This window comes from Arachis ipaensis, chromosome B3 (genome assembly GCF_059453495.1).
Source record: "Arachis ipaensis isolate K30076 ecotype BB chromosome B3, ASM5945349v1, whole genome shotgun sequence".
Classification (NCBI taxonomy): domain Eukaryota; kingdom Viridiplantae; phylum Streptophyta; class Magnoliopsida; order Fabales; family Fabaceae; genus Arachis; species Arachis ipaensis.
Window position 1 is genome coordinate 60,614,627 of NC_142438.1, and position 25,174 is coordinate 60,639,800.

The following is a 25,174-nucleotide window of genomic DNA, read 5'->3' on the forward strand; positions in this document are numbered from 1 at the left end:
CTGGAGGAACTTCAGCACTGTTTTAGTATCATTGGTGGGTGTGGCAATAGCCTCAACCCATTTTGATACATAGTCAACTGCCACCAGAATATAAGTGTTTGAGTATGATGGTGGGAAAGGTCCCATGAAGTCAATTCCCCATACGTCAAACAACTCAATTTCCAAGATTCCTTGTTGAGGCATGGCGTAACCATGAGGCAGATTACCAGCTCTTTGGCAACTGTCACAATTACGTACAAACTCTCGGGAATCTTTATAGAGTGTGGGCCAATAGAAGCCACATTGGAGGACCTTGGTGGCTGTTCGCTCACCTCCGAAATGGCCTCCATATTGAGATCCGTGGCAATGCCACAGGATCCTTTGTGCTTCTTCTCTAGGCACACACCTACGGATAATTCCGTCTGCACATCTCTTAAAGAGATAAGGTTCATCCCACAAGTAGTACTTTGCATCAGTAATTAATTTCTTCTTTTGTGTCCTGTTGTACTCCTTGGGTATGAACCTTGCAGCTTTATAGTTTGCAATATCGGCAAACCATGGTGCTTCCTGAATGGCGAATAAATGCTCATCAGGAAACGTTTCAGAGATCTCAAGAGAAGGGAGGGGCGTCCCTTCCACTGGCTCTATCCGGGACAGATGATCAGCCACTTGGTTCTCTGTCCCTTTTCTGTCTCTTATTTCTATATCAAACTCTTGCAGAAGCAATACCCATCTGATGAGCCTGGGTTTTGAATCCTGCTTTGTGAGTAGATATTTAAGAGCAGCATGGTCAGTATACACAATCACTTTTGATCCTACTAAGTATGATCTGAACTTGTCAATGGCGTAAACCACTGCAAGTAGTTCTTTTTCTGTGGTTGTGTAATTTTTCTGGGCATCATTTAGAACGCGACTGGCATAATAAATGACATGCAGAAGCTTGTCATGCCTCTATCCCAATACTGCACCAATGGCATGATCACTGGCATCACACATTAGCTCAAATGGTAATGTCGAGTCTGGTGCAGAAATGACTGGTGCTGTGACCAGCTTAGCTTTCAGCGTTTCAAACGCTTGCAGGCACTTTGTGTCAAACACAAATGGCGTGTCAGCAGCTAGCAGATTGCTTAGAGGTTTTGCGATTTTTGAAAAATCCTTTATAAACCTCCTATAGAATCCTGCATGCCCCAAAAAGCTTCTGATTGCCTTAACATTGGCAGGTGGTGGTAATTTTTCAATTACCTCTATTTTTGCTTGATCCACCTCTATTCCCTTGTTTGAGATTTTATGCCCAAGAACAATTCCTTCAGTCACCATGAAGTGACACTTTTCCCAGTTTAAAACTAGGTTGGTCTCTTGGCATCTTTTCAGAACAAGTTTCAGGTGATCAAGACAGGAGCTGAATGAGTCTCCATATACTGAGAAGTCATCCATGAAGACTTCCAGAAATTTTTCCACCATGTCAGAGAAAATAGAGAGCATGCATCTCTGGAAGGTTGCAGGCGCATTACATAGCCCAAATGGCATCCTTCTATAAGCAAACACTCCAGATGGACATGTGAATGCTGTTTTCTCTTGATCCTGGGGATCCACTGCAATCTGGTTGTAGCCTGAGTAGCCATCCAGAAAGCAGTAATAATCATGACCTGCTAGTCTTTCTAGCATTTGGTCTATGAATGGTAAAGGAAAATGATCCTTTCTGGTGGCTGTATTGAGCCTTCTGTAGTCAATACACATGCGCCACCCTGTAACTGTTCTTGTAGGAACCAGTTCATTTTTTTCATTATGAATCACTGTCATGCCTCCCTTTTTTGGGACGACTTGAACAGGGCTCACCCAGGGGCTATCAGAAATAGGATAAATAATCCCAGCCTCTAGTAACTTGGTGACCTCTTTCTGCACCACTTCCTTCATGGCTGGATTTAGCCGCCTCTGTGGTTGAACCACTGGTTTGGCATTGTCCTCCAATAGGATTTTGTGCATGCATCTAGCTGGGCTTATGCCCTTAAGGTCACCTATGGACCACCCAAGAGCTGTCTTGTGTGTCCTTAGCACTTGAATAAGTACTTTCTCTTCCTGTGAATTTAAAGCAGAGCTTATGATCACTGGAAAAGTGTCACCTTCTCCCAGAAATGCATATTTCAAGGATGGTGGTAGTGGCTTGAGCTCGGGTTTAGGAGGTTTTTCCTCTTTCAGAAGAAAGTTCAGAGGCTCTTTCATGTCCTCTGAATCCTCCAAATCAGGCTGAACATCTTTAAAGATGTCTTCCAACTCTGATTCGAGACTCTCAGCCATGTTGATTTCTTCTACCAAAGAGTCAATGAGATCAACTTTCATGCAGTCTGTTGATGTGTCTGGATGCTGCATGGCTTTGACAGCGTTCAACTTAAACTCATCATCATTGACTCTCAGGGTTATTTCCCCCTGTTGGACGTCAATGAGGGATCGTCCAATTGCTAGGAAGGGTCTTCCTAGAACGAGAGTAGCACTCTTGTGCTCCTCCATTTCCAGCACAACAAAGTCAGTGGGAAAGGCGAATGGCCCAACTCTGACAATCATGTCCTCAATCACGCCTGATGGGTATTTAGTGGAACCATCAGCAAGTTGGAGACATATCCGGGTTGGTTTAACTTCTTCAGTTAAGCCAAGCTTCCTGATAGTGGATGCAGGTATCAGGTTGATGCTTGCCCCAAGATTGCAGAAAGCTGTCTTGGTGCAATCACCTTCTAATATGCATGGTATCAGAAAACTCCCAGGGTCTTTAAGCTTTTCAGGAAAGCTTTTCAGAATGACTGCACTGCATTCTTCAGTGAGGAGAACTCTTTCTGTTTCTCTCCACTCCTTTTTATGACTCAAGATCTCTTTCATGAACTTGGCATAAGAAGGTATTTGCTCAAGTGCCTCTGCAAATGGAATCTTTATTTCAAGAGTCCTTAGATAATCTGCGAAGCGAGCAAATTGCTTATCCTACTCCTCTTTCCGGAGTTTTTGAGGATAAGGTATCTTGGCTTTATATTCCTCAACCTTAGTGGTTAAAGAAGCCTTTTTAGAGGGGTTGTTATCAGCACTTGTGTGTATCTGATCCCTCACTGGCAATTGAGTGCCAGAGTCAGAGGCTGGAGTGACGTTAGACGCCAGCTTACTGTCTGTTCCTGGCGCCTGAACGCCAAAAATGTGCCCATTTTGGGCGTTCAACGCTGGATTCTGCCCCATTTGGGCGTTCAACGCCAGATTCTTGCCCATTTCTGGCGTTGAACGCCAATCCTGCCTTGTTTCTGGCGCTGAACGCCAGTTTTGGGCATGGTCTCGGCGTTCAGCACCAGCCTTCCACCCCTTTTCTGGCATTTTAGTGCCAGAATTATTTTTCCCTGGGCTCTAACTGTCCTCAGGTGAATCTTTGGTGGGTTGCTCATTTCTTGAATTTTTGATGCCTTGAGGTGGGGTATTTAATGTTTTCCCACTTCTTAATTGAACTGCTTGGCATTCTTCTGCTATTTGCCTTGATAGCTGCTGCTTTGTTTGCTTAAACTGTTCGTCCATATGTATATTAGCTATCCTTGTCTCTTGTAGCCTGTCCTTGAATTCAGCTAGCTGCTTTGTTAGAAAATCCAATTGCTGATTGAATTCAGCAGCTTGTTTTACAATACTGAATTCAGCAGTTACTGTTTTAACCTCTTCATTCATGGAAGGGTTGCTGCTTAGGTACAGATGCTGATTCCTGGCAACTGTATCAATGAGCTCTTGAGCCTCTTCAATTGTCTTTCTCATATGGATAGATCCACCAGCTGAGTAATCTAGAGACATCTGAGCTCCTTCTGCAAGCCCATAGTAGAAGATGTCTAACTGAACCCACTCTGAAAACATTTCAGAGGGGTATTTTCGTAGCATCTCTCTGTATCTCTCCCAGGCATCATAAAGAGATTCATTATCTCCTTGTTTAAAGCCTTGGATGTCCAGCCTTAGCTGTGTCATCCTTTTTGGAGGAAAATACTGATTCAGGAATTTTTCTGTCAGCTGTTTCCATGTTCTTATGCTGGCCTTAGGTTGGTTATTTACCCACCTCTTAGCTTGATCTTTTACAGAAAATGGAAACAGTAATAGTCTGTAGACATCCTGATCTATTTCCTTATCATGCACTGTGTCAGCAATTTGTAAAAATTGTGCCAGAAACTCTGTAGGTTCTTCCTGTGGGAGACCGAAATACTGACAACTTTGCTGCACCATGATAATGAGCTGAGGATTCAACTCAAAGCTACTAACTCCAATGGAGGGTATGCAGATGCTACTCCCATATGAAGCAGTAGAGGGGTTAGAATATGACCCCAGAGTCCTCCTGGACTGTTCATTTCCACTTATGTCCATGATGGATAAAGGGATATAACTTGGATTGATTTACCTTTTTATTTATTTTATTTTATTTATTTAATTTTTTTTTGAAAATAAAATAAAAATAAAAATAAATAAAAGTGGGTGAAGATTTTCGAAAAATTGAGGAGAGAGGAAATAGTTAGGAAGTTTTGAAAAAGATATGATTTTTGTTTTTTTAAAATGATTTTCGAAAAAAAATGCTTTAAAAATAGAGGGAAAAGATATTTTTGGATGTTTAAGGGAAAAGGGAGAAACAAAAAGATAGCACAGGATTTAAAATTTTTAGATCTAATACTCCTTATTTTTCGTAAATTTTTGGAGGGAAAACACCAAGGAACACCAAACTTAAAAATTTTTAAGATCAAGACACAAGAAAAACTCAAGAACACTAGGGAAGAACACCAAACTTAAAATTTTTTAGAAAACGAAAAGAAATTTTAGAAATTTTTTTTTTTTTTGAAAAATCAACAAGAAAACACCAAACTTAAAGTTTGGCACAGGATTTAATAAAAAAAATATTTTTGAAAAAGATTTTAAAAATATGATAGCCAATTACCATGAACATAAACACCACGTTCTAACTAATTGAGCTATAAATTTAAAGTGTTTTAACAAGGGATAAATAATAAAAGACTCTAACTAAAAAGAAAAATTTTTCCTAATCTAAGCAACAAAATAAACCGTTAGTTGTCCAAACACGAACAATCCCCGGCAACGGCGCCAAAAACTTGGTGCACGAATTGTGAATCACACTTTTCACAACGCGTACCACTAACCAGCAAGTGCACTGGGTCGTCCAAGTAATACCTCACGTGAGTAAGGGTCGAATCCCACGGAGATTGTTGGTTTGAAGCAATCTATGGTTATCTTGTAAATCTTAGTCAGGAAGTCAATTATGTTTATCAGTTGAATTGCGAATAACCAAGAGAGCATAAATTAAAGGTTACTTGTTGTGTAGTAATGGAGAATATGTTGGAGTTTTGGAGGTGCTTTATCTTCTGAATATCTGCTTTCCTCTGTCTTCTTGTTCACGCACGCACATCCTCCTATGGCAAGCTGTGTGTTGGTGGATCACCGTTGTCAATGGTTACCTTCCATCCTTCCAGTGAAAACTACGCTCACGCGCTCTGTCACAGCACGGCTAATCACCGGTTGGTTCTCGATCCGGTTGGAATAGGATTTACTATCCTTTTGCGTCTGTCACTAACGCCCAGCCTTCAGGAGTTTGAAGCTCGTCACAGTCATTCAATCGTTGAATCCTACTCGGAATACCACAGACAAGGTTTAGACTTTCCGGATTCTCATGAATGCCGCCATCAGTTCTAGCTTATACCACGGAGATTCTGATTAAGGAATCTAAGAGATACTCATTCAATCGGATATAGAACGGAGGTGGTTGTCAGGCACACGTTCGTGATTTGAGGAAGGTGATGGGTGTCACAGATCATCACCTCCATCACAGTTAAGCGCGAATGAACATCTTAGATAGGAACAAGCGTGTTTGAATGGAAAACAGAAATACTTGCATTAATTCATCGAGACACAGCAGAGCTCCTCACCCCCAACAATGGGGTTTAGAGACTCATGCCGTCAGAGAATACAAAGTTTAGATCTGAAATGTCATGAGATACAAAATAAGTCTCTAAAAGTTGTTTAAATACTAAACTAGTAGCCTAGGGTTACAAAATATGAGTAGACTATGATGGATGATGCAGAGATCTACTTCTGGGGCCCACATGGTGTGTGCTGGGCTGAGACTTAAGCAATTCACGTGTAGAGGCCATTTGTGGAGTTGAACGCCAGTTTTTATGCCAGTTTGGGCGTTCAACTCCAGCTTTTGATCCTTTTCTGGCGCTGGACGCCAGAATTGGGCAGAGAACTGGCGTTGAACGCCAGTTTACGTCATCTATCCTTGTGCAAAGTATGGACTATTATATATTGCTGGAAAGCCCTGGATGTCTACTTTCCAATGCAATTGGAAGCATGCCATTTCGAGTTCTGTAGCTCCAGAAAATCCACTTTGAGTGCAGGGAGGTCAGAATCCAACAGCATCAGCAGTCCTTTTTCAGCCTGAATCAGATTTTTGCTCAGCTCCTTAATTTCAGCCAGAAAAATACCTGAAATTACAGAAAAACACACAACTCATAGTAAAGTCCAGAAATATGAATTTTTCCTAAAAACTAATAAAAATAGACTAAAAACTAACTAAAACATACTCAAAACTATATGAAATTATCCCCAAAAAGCGTATAAAATATCCGCTCATCACTTTTCTCATTAACTTTGCAAGTTAGCTCCCATTCCACGTTAGAGGTCACATTAGTTAGATTAACGTGGCTGCTAACGTGGTTCTTCCTTGCTTCTTTTGTCCTGAAATCAAGCAATAAAGTGCATCAAAGTTCTAATCCAAGTCATGGGAAATGCAACATCCAATTTGTCATTAAATTCATGCAAAATCCTCATGAAATCATGTAAAGTGCACAATGTATGCTTGAATCAAGATGTAAGTGAATATCTACCCAAAAAGAGGTTATTTTCTAAGAAAATGCATGAAACTACCCTAAAAACAGTAAAGAAAAGGTCAGTGAAACTGGCCAAAATGCCCTGGCATCAATTACGTAGGAACCAGTCCTATATATGGCTTATTCTCTGTAGGTGAACTTCGGCCTACAGAAATAGCACTCCCGTAAGTGAACTTCAGCTTACAGGAATAGTCTAAACACAACACAACAACTTTCTGTAGGTGAACTTCGGCCTACAGAAATGGCACCCTTGTAAGTGAACTTTGGCTTACAAAAATGGTGCCCCCCTAAGTGAACTTTAGCTTACAGGAATCACAACTCACTGTAGGTGAACTTCGGCCTACAAGAGCAACACCCTGAGATACACAATTGATATTCACTATAGGTGAACTTTGGCCTACAGGAATAACAACTCACTGTAGGTGAACATGGGTCTACAGGACCTCTATGGCCAACAGAAAAGGAGCAGATGAATATACAATAGAATATCATGCCACAAGGCTTAACACTTTATTATATTACCCCTTTCTCTTTGTCTCTTTACTTTGCTCTGACTACTCTTTTCTTTTTGTCTCTTTACTCTACTATGGTTTTTCTGTTCCACATATGTATTTATAGCTTATGTAAATTTCAGTATGAATAGTTAGCCTGTCCTAAGTATAGGTTCATTAAGTCTATACTGAAACAGTTTAAATTTTCATATTATACCTAACCCTAGGAGCAACTCAAGAACTAACTATGTTCCTCCTAGTTCGTTCACTAATCTCTATTTGTTTCTATCATTAAAACTTTACAGACTTTTTCTTCACTTTTCTTCTCTTCTTTAACTTTTTATCTTTCATTTATCGTTGCCTCACTAATATGTTATTACCACTCCTTGAGTTTAAAGTTGTCTTTCTAAAGCTTTTATGAAAAACTATCTTTTTTGCGTTATTATATTATTTTTATTAAAATATTATTTTTAATTAAATATTATTATTTAATATTTTATTATTATTTATTATTTTATCATTAAATTTTTTAAATTTACCCCTTTTTAACTTTAACCTTTAAAATTTACTTTTTACCACCCGCAACTTTTAATATTTTTACTTTAACCACCCTAACTTTTGGAAATTACAAAATAACCCCCAAACACCAAAATATTTACTTCCTTGCCCTTTAATGGATCAAAAAGGTGTTCTACATTGTTCTTCACCACACTCAAAGTGTTCTTCGTGTTCTACGTAAATTCTTCAGATTCTTTCTCTATTTTTACCTGTTTTTCAATTTTTTCAGTAACCGACTGTTTCGAGGGTTACCTGAAACTGTAGGTCGATCTCGGACGAGATCTGCAGTGGTGGCTGGAGCTGATGTGTCCGACTTGTTGAACCTGGTGGTGCTGCTGATCTTTGATCACTAGAGGGTGGTGGTACCTGTAAGAGACTCCGATGCTTAAGTTAGCATGGGCTTTAAGCAGGTTTTTTGTAGAATCAGAGTATGAGTTATACCTGGGTGCTCCAGTGTATTTATAATGGTGTAGGCTGACCTTTCCAGATAAGGTAAGTTAGTTATCTTATCTTATCTTCTGAGTGAAGTCATCTTATCTTTAAGGGGAACCACCCTTATCTTTCTAGGCTTTAGTTGCCTTTAGATTGGGGTATGTTCCTTTATTTCGGCCTGCTTGGGCTCCTTGTAGCGTTCTGGCCAAACTCTTTGAGAGGAGGTCGGGTAATCCTGACCTGGAGAGGTCGGTCGACTTGTCTTCGATCAGCCCGGGTCATACAGCTCGACCCAGGGCATGAACAGTGCCCCTTCTTGAGTGCGGTCTTCCTTTTGGAGTCATGTCCTTTTTTTAGACTTCGATCCTTTTTGTTGAGAAGCCGAGCTCGAGCATCTTGATCTCGTTGTAGAGTTTCCATTTAGTGGCTTGAATGCAGAGCATATTTTTCACCCCTTTTAATTGCAACGTGGATTTTGCCTTTCCTTGGGAACGTGCGAGAGTAAAACCCATTAACTCCCTGGCCGTTTCTTTTGGTTCCCTCTTTTGTATCTCATTTTTTAATTTTCAAAGCTTCTTTCAATTTTATCTTCTCTTGCTCACTGTAGCTTTTTCCTTTTTCCATTTCTTCATTTTCGCGCTTCCCTTTTCTTTTACTTGAGAGGTGATTGGCCAGTGTCGCTTGCTTCAATCTCTGATCGTCTCCTTCTTTTCTACAGGTTAGTTTTCTTCTTATTTCTCTTTTACCTTCCACGCCGTTCTTCTTGTGTTTACATTGTTCTACTTTTGAAAAGTTTTGATCTTTGCTTGAATTCATTTTGGAAAGTTTGCATCTTTTTCTGCTTTTGTTGTGTCTGATTATCATTGTAATGTGTGCTCTGAGGGTTTCTTCGATTTGTATGAATCGCCATTTTCGTCCAACTGTAAGTTTGTAGTTTGCAGTAGTGAACTGTTTCTTTCAAAAAAGTTGGATCTTTCTTGATGATTATTGCGTGGTCTGTTTGATTTTTTATGGTATGCTGTTTTGTGTGGCATGGATGACTTCCTTTAGATGTGATGAAAATTCCTTTACTGATAAACTGTGAAAAGATCGTGACTTTGATGACTTTTTTTGTGAATTATCGCTGTCAAAGGAGGGTTGTTTTCTTGTTTGAGAGGTGTCGGGATATAGACTGTTGATTTCCCTCCTTTCTTGGGCTTTTACTTTGTTATTGCCTCCAAAGGATGCCCCTGGACCTTAGTGTAAGTCCTGGGGTTTCCTTTTACTGCTATTTCAGAGTCTTTTATCATTCGCATGCAATTGTTTGAGTTATCTCTGTATTTGTCCAAGATGTTTTTTATTTTGTCCGAGCTATTTGATTAGTAACCCATTTTTCCTTTTTCTCACTGTAGGACTAGTTAGCCTATGTCTTCTCACAAAAACATTGTCGAGATGTCTTCCAAAGTCCCTGAGGGCATGTCTGACTGGATGGACTCCCTTGTTTTGATGTGTGTTTCTGTGGTGAATTCTGAATATTGCATGCAACTTAGGAGGCATCACCGACTTTGTAGTAATAGAGATCAGGAGAATAATTATGAAGTGGTAGCACCTGATCCAGATGAGAGAGTTTGTTTTCCTTCTCTGACTCAGGGGGAACGTCCATTCTTTTACGCTTATGATTACTTTTTCAGCCAAATGAACATCAGCATCCCTTTTACTTCCTTTGAGGCCGACTTCTTGTGGTCCTGTAATGTAGCCCCATCCCAACTCCATTCGAACTTGTGGGGTTTCATAAAGATCTTTCAATTGTTATGCAAGGAACTAGATGTCCGACCTTCTCAAACTCTCTTTCTTTATCTTTTTGTGTTGACAAAACCTGGGATGGCTAAGAAGAAGGCTTCCTGGGTTTCTTTTCGAGCTGCCCAGGGGAAGAAAGTTTTTTCCATGTATGATGAGTCTCTTAGGGATTTCAAGAATTATTACTTCAATGTCTGAGCTGTTGAAGGAGCTCGGCCTTTTTTCTTGGAACAGAATAATGAACCTGCCTTCCCCTTATGCTGGCAAAAGAATGTGGTAGTGTCTAGGTATTCTTAGGAGATGTTAGATGAGGTCGAGCAGGCCTTTGTACATGTACTGGAGGAAAATTGGGGGGAGCCTCCCCATCTTGATACGAGGAGGTTCTTGGGGAATCCCTCCCTCCTTCGAGCTGAATTAGGTAGCTGCTGATTTCTTCTTAGCCCTGTCTTTATTTTGTTTGTTTTGTCAATACATCCCTTTCTCATTTGTAACTCTGGCCTTTGCTTTGTTTTCTTTTTTTTTTCAGAGATGGTGAAGACTACTGATGGTATGAAGGCTTTTAAGAGGGTGAGGAAGGCTAACGCGGCTCAAAATATTTTGGCCAAAGGTACTGGGGAGGAATCTTCAAAGGGTGCCCAGGGGAGGTCAACCTCGATACTTCTGGATCGAGGAAGATTATCCCTACTCCCCAAGTTTGCTTGGCTTCTTCTGATCCTTCCCAGCCGACCTCTGGTGCAGCCTCTCCTTCTGCTACTGGTCCTCCCTCCAAGAAGCAGAAGACTGCTGAACCTTATAATCTGGATGTCCCTGGCTTTGATGCTGTGGGGTTTGTTGATAACCAGATTACCCCTTATGGCCGACCTTCTATGGACGATGTGTTCATTCTGAACCACCTGGATTTTATCACCAGAAGTAGTGTTCGGATGGCACACATGGGTGTGGCTTTGTTTTGCTCAATTCAAGACTCTCCCGTCCATGCGACGAAGGCATTTATGCTGGAAGTCAAGTCGGAGTATGACAAGATTAAGGGGTTGAAGGACGAGCTAGATGCTAGAGTTATTAAGCTGGAGCTGGATTTAGAGAAGGAAAAGTCTCGGGCTACCAGGGCTGAGGTGGCTGCAAATTTGGCCGAGGAGATGGCCAAGAGGTCGAAGGAGAGTTACCCTACAACTTACGGTGAGTTGTTGGAGGTCAGGGAGAGACTTAAGTTGGCTTATACTGATTATGCTGAGCTTCAGGGCCATCTTGTGGGCAGTGTGACTGACGCATATGAGAAGCTAAAAGCTCAGGCCCGGGTTCTTGCTCTCGAGCTCGACCTGAGTCTTTATAGTTTGGATAATATTGTTGAGAATGGTAAGATTGTGCCAGCCCCAGATGAGGATGAGGAGGATGGTCCTCGCCGTGAGCCGTCAGCCAAAGCTACTGCTATGCCGGCTTCTTCAACTGCTGCTGAGGTCGGCTATCCTGAGTCCGACCCTGACGTCCAAATTATGAATCAGGAGGACGGAACTGTAGATGCGATTCCTATAAAGACTGTTCCTCCCACAACCACTCAGAGTGCTGCTCCAGAGGAGAACTGGGAATCTGTTCCGAGGGTTACCTGAAACTGGAGGTCGATCTCGGATGAGATCTTTGGTACTGGTCGGAGATGACGTGTCCGGCTGGCTGGTGGCGGCCGGAGCTGTTGTGTCCGACTTGTTGGATTTGCTGCACTGCTGATCCTTGGCCACCGGAGGGTGGGGGGTACCTGCAAGAAACTCCGATGCTTAAGTTAAGCATGGGTATTAGGCAGGTTTTTATGTAGAATGAGAGTATGAGTTATACCTGGGTGCTCCAGTGTATTTATAATGGTGAGATGTGAAGTTTTGGATAAGATAAGTTAGTTATCTTATCCTATATTTATCTTTTGGGTTGAGGTCAGCGTATCTTCAACGGAACCGCCCTTCTCTGTAGGCCTGAACGACCTTTGGATTTGGGTCGTATTCCTTGAATTGGGCCCTTTTGGGGCTTTCCTGTCGATTTGGCCGAGTTCTTCGTAAAGAAGTCGGTCCGCTTGACCTAAGGAGGTCGGTCGCTTTATTACTGAACATCCCGGTTCGGACAGCTCGACCCAAGGTATGAACAGTGCCCCTGCTTGAGCTCGGTCTTCTTTTTGAGGTCGAGTTCTTAACTTCGGTCTTTCTTTAGTGAAGCCGATCTCAAGCATTTTGTCAATTCCTTTGTAGAAGCTTTTGAATGTAGAACATTTTTCTCTAAAAGCACGCACTTTTATATCGGCGCTTTGGGAACGTGCGAGGGTTTAATGCCTTTTAATTTTAGCATTAATTTCCCCGTTTTCTTTTGGCTCGTTATTTTGATTTTGAAAACCCAGAAACGGTTTCTCTTCTTTCGCCCTTTTCGTAACTTCTTCGCATTTTTCCCTTCATTCTCTCGCTTTCAACTTTTCTTTGTGTTGCGGCATTTGTTTGATTTTTCTGAAGCCTCTTCCTGGAGTTCGTAGTTTCGCGTTTCAGCCCAGCGACGTTTTCTTTTGTTCGTGTCTTTTCTTTTGCTTCGAGGTAGTGATTCCAGATTTCGCCGTCCCTCTTCACTTTCCCTGAAGTCTGCTGCCTTTTTAGGTTGGTACTAACTTTCTTGCTTCTTTCACGGCTTCATCTTTAGTTTTTTGGTGAAGCTTTTGCTTTTGCAAGTTTTGAAAGTTTGAACCTTTTCGTGATTTTGCATTTGTTTGTCGCTGTAAATGCGTTTTTCTTGGCTTTCTTTTGTGTGTTCCTTTGGCATTTCCGTCGAGGCTTTATACGGTTTTTGTTTGTTACTTCTGATTTTTTACTATCTGATAGAAACTCTGCATCTGTTCCTTGCTTTGCTTGATTGCTTTTTGTCTGATTTCTCAAAAGTTCGTACCTTTGATGATTTCCATTTGGCGTGTTTTGATGTTTTGGGAATGCTTTTTGCTTGGTTGACTGTGATGACTTATGCTTCTGGAAGTGCTTGCTTGTTTGAAGTCTTTTTCTTGTTTGAAAGATGCTGGGGTGAGAGCTGTAGATTTTCCTGGAAACCTTGCTTTGTTACTGCCTCTAAAGGATGCCCCAAGATTTTGGTTTGAGTCTTGGGGTTTTCCTTTTTTGTGTGTTCACCTGCATCGTATTGAGTTGTTTTCTCTCTTGTCCGAGATGTTTTTAGTAATCCCATCTTCTTTTCTTACTTGTAGGATTAGTTGGCCTCATGTCTTCTCGCAATAACATTGTAGAGATGTCTTCCAGAGTTCCCGAGGGGATGTCCGATTGGCTGGACTCCCTTGTTTTGTTGTGTGTTTCTATTGTGGATGCTGAATTTTGCACAGAGCTGAGGAAGCGCCATAAGATTTGTGATAACAGTGCCCGCGAGAGTGATTATGAGCTTGTTGCTCCTGATTCCGATGAGAGAGTTTGTTTTCCGACTTCCGTCGAGGGGGAGCATCCCTCTTTCTATGCTTATGAATACTTCTTCAGCCAATTAAACATTACTTTCCATTTTACTGCTTTTGAAACTGACTTGTTGTGGTCCTGCAATATTGCTCCGTCCCAGCTTCATCCGAACTCCTGGGGTTTTATCAAAATATTTCAACTTCTGTGTCAGGAGTTAGACATAACACCTTCTGAAACTCTTTTCCTTTATCTTTTTGTCTCGGCCAAACCTGGAGGTTCCTCCAGAAAGAAAGCTTCCTGGGTTTCTTTCAGGTCGGCCCAGGGGCATAAAGTTTTTGCCATGTATGATGAGTCGTTTAAAGATTTTAAGAACTATTTCTTCCGAGTCCATGCCGTTGAGGGGGTTCGCCCCTTTTTTCTTGATGAAAATGATGAGCCTGCTTTTCCTCTGGAGGGGCAAAAGAATGTAAGAGTGCCACGTTACACATGAGAAATGCTTAGTGAGGTTGAGCGGGCCTTTGTAGTTGTTCTTGAAGATTTGTGGGGGAAGCCACCCCATCTGGACACGAAGAGATTTTTGAGTGATCCATCTTTGGTTCGGGCTGCTTTGGGTACTGTCTGATTTGTTTTTATACTTGCTCCCGAGTTTTGTTTCTCCTGTGTTGTAACTTGTCTTTGATTTTTGTGTTTTTCAGAGATGTCGAAGAATAATGATTCTATGAGAGCCTATAAGAAGGCGAAGAAGGCGACCGCTGCTTTAAACATCTCGGCCAAGGCGGCCGGAGAGGGATCTTCTCAGCCTCCAGTTAAACCTCCTATATCGAGTTCTCCCGGGCCGAGGAAAGCAATTCCTACTCCCCGGGTCCGTCTGGTCGATCCTCCACAATCTTCTATTGCAGCATCCGGTTCCCCTGCTAGTAAAAAGCAAAGAACAACTGAGCCTTTCAAGCTTGATGCTCCTGACTTTGATGCGATTGAGTTTGTAGATCAACAAATCGGCCCTTATGGTGTTCTTCCTATGGACGACGTGTCGCTTCTTCATCATTTTGATTATATCACCCGGAGTGGTATCAAGTTGGCACACATGGGGGCAGCCCTATATCGAACTGCTCAAAGTCTTCCTCTCCATGCTATTAAAGCTTTTATGGAGGAGGCCAAACAGGAGTTTGATCGGACGAAGGACTTGAAGGAGGAGCTTGAAATAAGGGTGGCCAAGTTGGAGAAAGACTTGGAGAATGAAAAAGCTAGTTCTACTTCTCTGGCTGGTTCTCTGAGACTGGCCGAGGACACGGCTATGCGGCATAAGGACAGTTATTCGACGTCTTACCGGGAGGTGTTGCGTCTGAGAGAAGAGTTGGAGAATGCCCGGGCTAATTATTCCGAACTCCAAGGTCATCTTGTTGGCAGTGTAACTGCTACCTATGAGAACCTGAGGGAACAAGTTCGGGTTATTGCTCCCGAGGCCGACCTGACCCTCTTTAGCTTGGAGAACGTTGTCAGGGATGGCAAGGTTGTCCCTGATGACGAGGATGAGGATGATGTCGATCCTCCCCCTGTAGCCTCTACCAAGGTGTCGACTTCTACTGTCCCTACCGAGGTTGGTCCTCCCGCTTCTGACCCTGACTGCCAGATCTTGTAGATGCCGTTCCTCTTCAGACTCGGCCTCTATCTCCTCGGCCTGATGCTGCTAAAAAATCTTCTGACCCTTAGTTTTAACTTTATTCTGGATATGTAGTTGGCCCGGCTTGTGGGCTTTTTTAAACTCTTTATGTTTAATTGCTGACACTTTCCCGTTGCTTGCCTAGCAACTTTTGTTTTTTATGAAAAACAAATGGTAGCATGCTTTAGCTTTTTTGAGATAGGTTTTGGTGGCCTCCGAGGCTTTTATAACCTTGTGGATGATATCGCGCTTTTTGTGCTTGACTTGGTATCTCTTTTGGATTGCATTGTACTTTGTATCTTGAATCCTTTGTGGTTGTGACTAGGTAGGTCTAACTTGATTTTTGGTTCGTTCTCGCTCCGGCTTGTATTTCTGACGATTTGTAACCGATTTCTTCAAGTTAGTCCTCCGAGTTGTTTTCGCAATCCTTTTCTAAGTTATTTTTGTAATCCCTTTCCTGGATCTTTGTCGGATATCTTCCCGGGATTACTTTCATAACTTTTTTAGTAGTAGGAGTCTGACTTGGTTATATCGGTCTCCTTTAAGTTATATTCGTAATCCTCTTTCTTGGATCTTTGTCAGGTCTCTTTCAGGGATTGCTTTGATAACTTTCCAGTTGTAGGAGTCCGACTTGGTTATATCGTTCTCCTTTAAGTTATTTTTGTAATCCTCTTTCTTGGATCTTTGTCCGATCTCTTTCAGAGATTACTTTTATAACTTTTTAGTTGTAGGAGTCTGACTTGGTTATATCGGTCTCCTTTAGGTTATTTGTAGTCCTCTTTCTTGGATCTTTGTCAGATCTCTTTCAGGGACTACTTTGATAACTTTTAAGTAGTAGGAGTCCGACTTAGTTATATCGGTCTCCTTTAAGTTATTTGTAGTCCTCTTTCTTGGATCTTTGTCAGATCTCTTTCAGGGACTACTTTGATAACTTTTAAGTAGTAGGAGTCCGATTTGGTTATATCGGTCTCCTTTAAGTTATTTGTAGTCGTCTTTCTTGGATCTTTGTCAGATCTCTTTCAGGGACTACTTTGATAACTTCTCATTTTGGGCTGACTTTGTCATGTCGAGCCCTTCTAAGTTAAAGTAATCCTCTTTAATAGGGTTGGCCAGACCTCTTTCCAGGGTTTACTTTTAACTTGGGTTGACTTGGTCCGACTTCTCAACGTCGGCCAGTCTTTAAGTTATTATTTTAGCAATCCGTAAGACCTCGTCAGGTTCTTTTTCATATTACTTTCGATAACTTCTAACATTATTCTGTGTTCATCTTTGCCAATTTGTAGAAAGTGGTTGTCATCTCTAGATCGTCCTTTAGATGAATTGCGTTTTCACCTTTATCAGACGGTTGTCTTTATCGTGATCGTGCAGTGAAATTATTTTTCACTTTCTGCCGATCTGTTGCTTTATAATCGGACAATGAATGCTTCAGATTAATGCGTCTTAAAATCTTTGTAGAGTATCTAAAATATATTTTATTTAAAGGAAAAGTGCAAATATATACATATAGGATTGTCTGAGTCTCAACTTGATGCCTCATTAAAAAACCTTTTTAGGAAAAAGAGTGCATCCAATGATGAGATCTTTTATCTTTTCTAACTGTAGTACCTTCTGAGGTTGCAGGCGTGCCATGACCTGGGAAGCTCTCGTCCATCGAGTTCAGATAGTCTGTAGTAACCCTTTCCAAGTACTTCTACAACTCGGTAGGGTCCTTTCCAGTTTGCTGCCAGCTTTCCCTCTCCTGGTCGAGTTGTTCTGATATCATTTCGGATTAGGATGAGATCATTTTCTATGAAACTTCTCGGCACTACCTTTTGATTATATCTGGAAGCCATTCGGCGTTTTAGAGCTTCTTCCCTGATCCGAGCTCTTTCTTGGATTTCGGGTAACAAGTCGAGCTCTTCTCTCTGAAAGTTGGAAGTTTGCTTCCTCATTGTAGTGAACTATTCTGGGCGACCCTTCCTCAATCTCTATTGGAATCATCGCCTCTGTTCCGTATGCTAATCGGAAGGGGGATTCCTTCGTGGTGGAATGTGGCATTGTTCGATATGCCCACAGGACCTGTGGGAGCTCTTCTGCCCAGGCTCCCTTTGCATCTTGTAATCTCCGTTTTAATCCGGCCAATATGACTTTGTTAGCAGCTTCGGCCTGCCCATTGGCTTGTGGATATTCGACGGAGGTGTACTGGTGCTTTATATTCAAGTCGGCTACTAGTTTTCTGAAGCCTGCATCTGTGAATTGGGTGCCTGATGAGCGGATAATTTATACGCTTTTTGACACTGTTTTTAGTATGTTTTTAGTAGGATCTAGTTACTTTTAGGGATGTTTTCATTAGTTTTTATGTTAAATTCACATTTCTGGACTTTACTATGAGTTTGTGTGTTTTTCTGTGATTTCAGGTATTTTCTGGCTGAAATTGAGGGACTTGAGCTGAAATCAGATTCAGAGGTTGAAGAAGGACTGCTGATGCTGTTGGATTCTGACCTCCCTGCACTCAAAGTGGATTTTCTGGAGCTACAGAACTCGAAATGGCGCGATTCCAATTGCGTTGAAAAGTAGACATCCAGCGCTTTCCAGCAATATATAATAGTCCATACTTTGGCCAAGAATAGACGACGTAAACTGGCGTTCAACGCCAGCCTTCTACCCAAATCTGGCGTCCAGCGCCGGAAAAGGATCCAAAACCAGAGCTGAACGCCCAAACTGGCACAGAAACTGGCGTTCAACTCCACAAATGGCCTCTGCACGTGCAACACTCAGGCTCAGCCCAAACACACACCAAGTGGGCCCAGGAAGTGGATTTATGCATCAATTACTCACTTATGTAAACCCTAGTGACTAGTTTATTATAAATAGGACCTCTTACTATTGTATTAGGCGTCTTTTTGACCATCATTGAACGCATTGTTCTTAGACCATAGGGGCTGGCCACACGGCCATGCCTGGACCTTCACTTATGTATTTTCATACGGTAGAGTTTCTACACTCCATAGATTAAGGTGTGGAGCTCTACTGTTCCTCAAAGATTAATGCAAAGTACTACTGTTTTCTATTCAATTCTTCTTATTTCGCTTCTAAGATATCCATTCGCACCCAAGAACGTGATGAAGGTGATGATTATGTGTGACGCTCATCATCCTTCTCCCTTATGAACGCGTGCCTGACAAACACTTCTGTTCTACATGAATTAAGCTAGAATGAGTATCTCTTAGATCTCCTAACCAGAATCTTCGTGGCGTAAGCTAAAATGATGGCGGCATTCAAGAGAATCCGGAAGGTCTAAACCTTGTCTGTGGTATTCTGAGTAGGATTCAATGATTGAATGACTGTGACGAGCTTCAAACTCGCGAGTGCTGGGCGTTAGTGACAGACGCAAAAGGAGGGTGAATCCTATTCCAGCATGATCGGGAACCGACAGATGAATAGCCGTGCCGTGACAGGGTGCGTGAGCATATTATTCACTGAGAGGAGGGGATGTAGCCACTGACAACGGTGATGCCCTTGCATAAAGCCAGCCATGGAAAGGAGTAAGACTGATTGGATGAAGATAGCAGGAAAGCAGAGGTTCAGAGGAACGAAAAGCATCTCCATTCGCTTATCTGAAATTCCTACCAATGATTTACATAAGTATCTCTATCCCTATTTTATTATATAATATTCGAAAACACCATTATCACTTTATATCTGCCTGACTGAGATTTACAAGGTGACCATAGCTTGCTTCATACCAACAATCTCCGTGGGATTCGAGCCTTACTCACGTAAGGTATTACTTGGACGACCCAGTGCACTTGCTGGTTAGTTGTATCGAAGTTGTGACAATTATGTATTGAGATCAGAGCACCAAGTTGCTCACGTTGCCGGGGATTGTTTGAGCCTGGACATCACAATTTCGTGCACCAAGTTTTTGGCGCCGTTGCCGGGGATTGTTCGAGTTTGGACAACTGACGGTTCATCTTGTTGCTCAGATTAGGTAATTTTCTTTTTGTTTTCTTTTCAAAAATTTTTCAAAAATCTTTCAAAACTTTCTCATCTGTTTTCGAAAAAAAAAATGTTTTCAAAAATTTATTCAAAATTTTTAAGAATGAATTCTAGTGTTTCATGAAGCATGTGAAGCCTGGCTGGCTGTAAAGCCATGTCTAAATTCATTTGGACTGAGGCTTGCAATTTGTTATCAAGAGCAACCTAGTTGTTGCTCATCCACCTGCTGCTGATCCATGATCACCTGCTGAAGCTTGGCTGGCCATTGGCCATGTCTAGTGTTTTGGACTGGAGCTTTCTTTGAAAGCTTGGCTGGCTAGTGAGCCATGTCTAATTCCTGGACTGAAGCTTTAGACTAACATGGCAAGATTCCTGGAATTCATATTAAAAATTTTTGGAATCCTTATTTTTTTCTCTTAATATGCGAAAAATATAAAATAAAAATCCAAAAAAAAAAAATTTAGAAAATCATAAAAATCAAAAATATTTTCTGTTTCTTGTTTGAGTCTTGAGTCATATCATAAGTTTGGTGTCACTTGCATATGCATCTAGCATTTTTCGAAAATATCATGCATTCATAGTGTTCTTCATGATCTTCAAGTTGTTCTTGGTAAGTCTTCTTGTATGATCTTGATGATTTTTTGTTTTGTGTCTTTTCATGTTTATCATATGCATTCTTGAATTCTTAGTGCCTAAGCATTAAAGAATTCTAAGTTTGATGTCTTGCATGTCTTCTTTGCATAAAAATTTTTTTTCAAAAATATGTTCTTGATGTTCATCATGACATTCAAAGTGTTCTTGGTGTTCATCTTGACATTCATAGCATTCTTGCATGCATCACATGTTTTGATCTAAAAATTTCATGCATTGCATTTTTTTTGTGTTTTTCTCTCTCATTATAAAAATTCAAAAAAAAATAAAAAAAAATATCTTTCCCTTTTTCTCTCATCAAATTCGAAAATTTGAGTTGACTTTTTCAAAAATATTTAAAATCAAATTGTTTCTCATGAGTCAAATCAAATTTTCAATTTGAAAATCTTATCTTTTTCAAAATCTTTTTCAAAAATCAAATCTTTTTCAAAATTCTTAGTTATTTTCGAAAATTCCAAAAATATTTTTCAAAAATCTTTTTCTTATTTTTATACCAAATTTTCGAAAATAACATAATCAATTAATGTTTTGATTCAAAAATTTGAAGTTTGTTACTTGCTTGTTAAGAAAGATTCAAACTTTAAGTTCTAGAATCATATCTTGTGATTTCTTATGAATCAAGTCATTGATTGTGATTTTAAAAATCAAATCTTTTTCAAAACTAATTCCTATCATATCTTTTCAAAATATCTTCTTATCTTATCTTGTTCAAAAATATCTTTTCAAAATATCTTTTCTAACTTCCTAACTTCTTATCTTTTCAAAATTTGTTTCAACTAACTAACTAACTTTTTGTTTGTTTCTTAACTTTTTCAAAACTACCTAACTAACTCTCTCTCTCTCTAATTTTCGAAAATATCTCCCCTCTTTTTCAAAATTTCTTTTTAATTTATTAATTATTTTAATTTTTAAAATCTTAATTTTCGAAAATTTCTAACATTTTTCAAAAACCATTTTTCAAAAATCACTAACTCTTTTTCAAAATAATTTTCGAAAATTATCCCTCCCCCATCCTATTCTATTTATTCATTCATATCCTAACATCTCATCTCACATCTCTTCCATCCGTACAGTTGTGTTTCTTCCTTTACAATCACATTCTTTGTCTCCCCCTCTTTTCTTCCACTCACAAAGGGATCCCTATATTATGGTATAAAGGATCTCTATTATTATTATTATTTTTCTGTGCCTTCTTCTTTGTCATATGAGCAGGAGCAAGGATAAGAACATTCTTGTGGAAGCAGATCCAGAACCTGAAAGGACTCTGAAGAGAAAATTAAGAGAAGCCAAAATACAATAATCCAGAGATAACCTTTCAGAAATTTTCGAATAGGAAGAGGAGATGGCAGCCGAAAATAATAATAATGTAAGGAAGATGCTTGGGGACTTCACTGCACCTAATTCCAATTTACATGGAAGAAGCATCTCCATTCCTGCCATTGGAGCAAACAACTTTGAGCTGAAACCTCAATTAGTTTCTCTGATGCAGCAGAACTGCAAGTTTCATGGACTTCCATCTGAAGATCCTTTTCAGTTTTTAACTGAATTCTTGCAGATATGTGATATTGTTAAGACTAATGGAGTAGATCCTGAAGTCTACAGGCTCATGCTTTTCCCTTTTGCTGTAAGAGACAGAGCTAGATTATGGTTGGATTCTCAACCTAAAGACAGCCTGAACTCTTGGGATAAGCTGGTCACGGCTTTCTTAGCCAAGTACTTTCCTCCTCAAAAGCTGAGCAAGCTCAGAGCTGATGTTCAAACCTTCAGACAGAAAGAAGGTGAATCCCTCTATGAAGCTTGGGAAAGATACAAACAGTTGACCAAAAAGTGTCCTTCTGACATGCTTTCAGAATGGACCATCCTGGATATATTCTATGATGGTTTATCTGAGCTATCAAAGATGTCACTGGACACTTCTGCAGGTGGATCCATTCACCTAAAGAAAACGCCTGCAGAAGCTCAAGAACTCATTGACATGGTTGCTAATAACCAGTTCATGTACACTTCTGAAAGGAATCCTGTGAGTAATGGGACGCCTATGAAGAAGGGAGTTCTTGAGGTCGATACTCTGAATGCCATATTGGCTCAGAACAAAATATTGACTCAGCAAGTCAATATGATTTCTCAGAGTCTGCATAGAATGCAAGCTGCATCCAACAGTACTCAAGAGGCATCTTCTGAAGAAGAAGCTTATGATCCTGAGAACCCTGCAATAGCAGAGGTAAATTACTTAGGTGAACCTTATGGAAACACCTATAACTCAACATGGAGAAATCATCCAAATTTCTCATGGAAGGATCAAAAGCCCCAACAAGGCTTTAATAATGGTGGAAGAAACAGGTTTAACAATAATAAACCTTTTCCATCATCCACTCAGCAACAGGCAGAGAACACTGAACAAAATGCTTCTAATTTAGCAAATCTAGTCTCTGATCTGTCCAAGGCCACTGTAAGTTTCATGAATGAAACAAGGTCTTCCATTAGAAATTTGGAAGCACAAGTGGGCCAGCTGAGTAAAAGGATCACTGAAATCCCTCCTAGTAATCTCCCAAGCAATACAGAAGAGAACCCAAAAGGAGAGTGCAAGGCCATTGACATAAGCGCCATGGCCGAACCTGTGAGGAGAGGAGAGGACGTGAATCCCAAGGAGGAAGACCTCCTGGGACGTCCAGTGATCAATAAGGAGCTTCCCTCTGAGGAATCAAAGGACTCTGAGGCCCATCTAGAGACCATAGAGATTCCATTGAACCTCCTTATGCCCTTCATGAGCTCTGATGAGTATTCCTCTTCTGAAGAGAATGAGGATGTCACTGAAGAGCAAATTGCCAAGTTTCTTGGTGCAATCATGAAGCTGAATGCCAAATTATTTGGCATTGATGCTTGGGAAGTTGAACCTCCCTTGTTCATCAATGAACTAAGTGATCTGGATCAACTGACATTGCCTCAGAAGAGACAGGATCCTGGAAAGTTCATAATACCCTACACCATAGGCACCATGGTCTTTAAGGCTCTGTGTGACCTTGGTTCAGGAATAAACCTCATGCCCCTCTCTGTAATAGAGAAACTGGGAATCTATGGGGTGCAAGCTGCTAAAATCTCACTGGAGATGGCAGACAGCTCAAGAAAACAGGCTTATGGACAAGTAGAAGATGTATTAGTAAAGGTTGAGGGCCTTTACATACCTGCTGATTTCATAGTCCTGGATACTGGAAAGGAAGAGGATGAATCCATCATCCTAGGAAGACCTTTCCTGGCCACAGCAAGAGCTGTGATTGATGTTGACAGAGGTGAAATATTCCTTCAATGGAATGAGAACTCCCTTGTATTCAAAACTCAAGGATCCCCCTCTGCAACCATGGAGAGGAAGCAGGAAAAGCTTCTCTCCCAGCAGAGTCAACCAGAGCCCCCACAGTCAAACTCTAAGTTTGGTGTTGGGAGGCCACAACCAAACTCTAAGTTTGGTGTTGAACTCCCATATCCAAACTCTAAGTTTGGTGTTGGAGAGTCTCAACAAAGCTCTGCACATCTGTGAGGCTCCATGAGAGCCCACTGTCAAGCTATTGACATTAAAGAAGCACTTGTTGGGAGGCAACCCAATGTTTATCTAATTCTTATTTTTATTATTTTTCATGTTTTCTTAGGTTCATGATCATGTGGAATCACAAAATAAACATAAAAATTGAAAACGGAATCAAAAACAGCAGAAGAAAAATCACACCCTGGAGGAGCATCTGTTTGGCGTTCAGCGCCAGAACAGAGCATGGTTCTGGCACTGAACGCCCAAAATGGGCAGCTTCTGGGCGCTGAACGCCAGAACAGGCATGGTTCTGGCGTTCAACGCCAGAAATGGCACACAGATGGGCGTTGAACGCCTAAAATGGCCACCAACCTGGCGCTGAACGCCCAGAGTTGGATACAAAGGCATTTTTACATGCCTAATGGGTGCAGGGATGTAAATCCTTGAACACCTCAGGATCTGTGGACCCCACAAGATCCACTCAGGATCTGTGGACCCCACAGGATCCCCACCTACCTCCACTCACTTCTTCTCACCACTCTCTTTCACATAACCCCATAAACACTCTTCCCCAAAAAGCCTTCACCAATCACCTCAATCTCTCTTCCCCACTAAACCTTCACCACTCACATCCATCCACTCTTCCCTATAAACCTACCTCATAAACTCCACCTACCTTCAAAATTCAAAACCAATTTCTCACCCAAACCCACCCATATGGCCGAACAATAACCCCCCTCCCTTCCCTATATAAAGACCTCCATTCTTCATCAAATTCACACAACACACCCCTCTACACTCCTCTTGGCCGAAACCACATCTCCCTCTCCCTCTCCATATTTCTTCTTCTTCTTCTTCTATTCTTTTGTTTATTGCTCGAGGGCGAGCAATATTCTAAGTTTGGTGTGGTAAAAGCATAGCTTTTTTTGTTTTTCCATTACCATTGATGGCATCTAAGACCGGAGAATCCTCTAGAAGAGGGAAAGGGAAGATAAAAGCTTCCACATCCGAGTCATGGGAGATGGAAAGGTTCATCTCCAAAGCCCATCAAGACCACTTCTATGATGTTGTGGCCAAGAAGAAGGTGATCCCTGAGGTCCCTTTTAAACTCAAAAGAAATGAGTATCCGGAGATCCGACATGAAATTCAAAGAAGAGGTTGGGAAGTTATAACAAATCCCATCCAACAAGTCGGCATCCTAATGGTTCAAGAGTTCTATGCCAATGCATGGATCACCAAGAACCATGATCAAAGTAAGAACCTGGATCCAAAGAACTATGTTACAATGGTTCGGGGGAAATACTTGGATTTTAGTCCGGAGAATGTGAGGTTGGCGTTCAACTTGCCATACATGGAAGAGAACGCACGCCCCTACACAAGGAGAGTTAACTTTGATCAAAGGTTGGACCAAGTCCTTATGGACATATGTGTAGAAGGAGCTCAATGGAAAATTGACTCCAAAGGCAAGCCGGTTCAACTAAGAAGATTGGACCTCAAGCCTATAGCTAAAAGATGGTTGGAGTTTATTCAATGCTCAATCATTCCCACTAGCAACCGGTCTGAAGTTACTATAGACCGGGCCATCATGATCCATAGCATCATGATTGGAGAAGAGGTGGAAGTTCATGAGATTATACCTCAAGAACTCTACAAGGTGGCTGACAAGTCCTCCACCATGGCAAGGTTAGCCTTTCCTCACCTCATCTACCACCTATGCAATTCGGCTGGGATTGACATAGAGGGAGATATCCTCATCAAAGAGGACAAGCCCATCACTAAGAAAAAGATGGAGCAAGCAAGAGAGCCCAGTCATGGAGCTCAAGAGGCGCAAGAAG

At 41.1% G+C, this 25,174-nt stretch overlaps 1 non-coding gene across 1 annotated transcript; it reads right to left on the reverse strand.

Annotated features, from left to right (window-relative positions):
- Positions 1–21,560: 21,560 nt before the first annotated feature.
- Positions 21,561–21,664, reverse strand: LOC148570810 (small nucleolar RNA R71). The gene has a single exon (XR_015880492.1). It is a non-coding gene; the product is annotated as a small nucleolar RNA R71 (small nucleolar RNA).
- Positions 21,665–25,174: the final 3,510 nt, after the last annotated feature.